Here is a 1,170-nt window from a genome sequence, read left to right on the forward strand (position 1 = left end):
GGTCATCAAGGACGGGGAGAGTAAGTTATTCGGAAAGATCGTTCAGACTCAGATCCACAGTGAGGACACTGGGGCCACGGGGAGTTTGAGTGGGGATGGAAAGGCAAGTCAAACTCTGAGGGGATTGGAAAGGGTTGAGTGAAGGCTGGAAAGGAGGTGGCCAGAGAGTCCAGGTTGAAGCCATGGGAGAGATAAGGGAGGGGGTGAGAGAGATTAGGGGTGGGTGGGAGAGACCCTCAGGAGGCCAAGGAGACACATGGGGGGTCTAGGATGAAGCCGGGGGCTCCCTCGGAGTCAGGGAGGGATTTCTGGAGGAGCTGGCACACAGGGTGAGACCTGAAGGATGGGTAGGACGGCTGTCCTTGAAATGGGGGCCCAGAGGAGGAGCAGATTTGGGAGAGATGCTAAGGAGAGTTGGGGACATAGCGGTGTAAGGGGGTTGGGGACACCTTGAGGGAGGTATCTAGAAGGCCATGAGACTTCCAGACTGGAGTTCAGGGAGGAGGTGAGAGTTGGAGGTGGCTTTGGTGTCAGAGGGGAACCTGGATCTGCAATGGTGGGGTCCCTAGAGGGCATGGCACTTTGTCCTGAAGGCAGTGGGAACCCACAGAGGGGTTTTGAACAGGGAGGGGACAGCTTAGACTTTGAATTCCAAATCAGAAGTATTCACCATTCATGATGGGTTTTATTGGTTTTATTTTGACCTATTTAATTGTTTTTCAGGCGAGGCACCTTCTAGGGAGGAGTCTTTTGAAATAAAGATTCTACTGCTAAAAACAAAAACAAAAAAGTTTACAAAACCAATGCTCTGTTTTGTTTTCTGTAGACTTAACCACAGACAGTTGATTGTTCAGTCCAAAGAGGCCTGCATGATCAAGGGAAAATTGGCTCCTTTAAACACGAGAACATTTCAGTTTGAGCCACATGGGAGGTCCATGGGTTTGTGGGTGTTTCCTGGCGTGTGGCCTGTCCGGTGCTTCACGTGTGCTTCAGCAGCTAAGCGGCCCCCACCCTCCTTTGCACTCAGATGGCTTGAATCAACCTTGAATTTTACTCTCACGTTGAAAAGCCATGACCTGCTCCTGCTCCACCTGTTCTGGGCTTAGAACACAAGCTGATTATCACTGTATATAAAACAAGTGTCACAAGGACTAGAGAGACAGCTAAGAA

General features: G+C 50.4%; 1 protein-coding gene across 2 annotated transcripts in view; it reads left to right on the forward strand.

Annotated features, from left to right (window-relative positions):
• PLD3 (phospholipase D family member 3) overlaps positions 1 to 1,170 on the forward strand; it is an 18,347-nt gene that overhangs the window by 3,289 nt on the left and 13,888 nt on the right. The gene's annotated exons all lie outside the window — the stretch shown is intronic.

This window comes from Myotis lucifugus, unplaced genomic scaffold (assembly GCF_000147115.1).
Source record: "Myotis lucifugus unplaced genomic scaffold, Myoluc2.0 scaffold_185, whole genome shotgun sequence".
Taxonomy (NCBI): Eukaryota; Metazoa; Chordata; class Mammalia; order Chiroptera; family Vespertilionidae; genus Myotis; species Myotis lucifugus.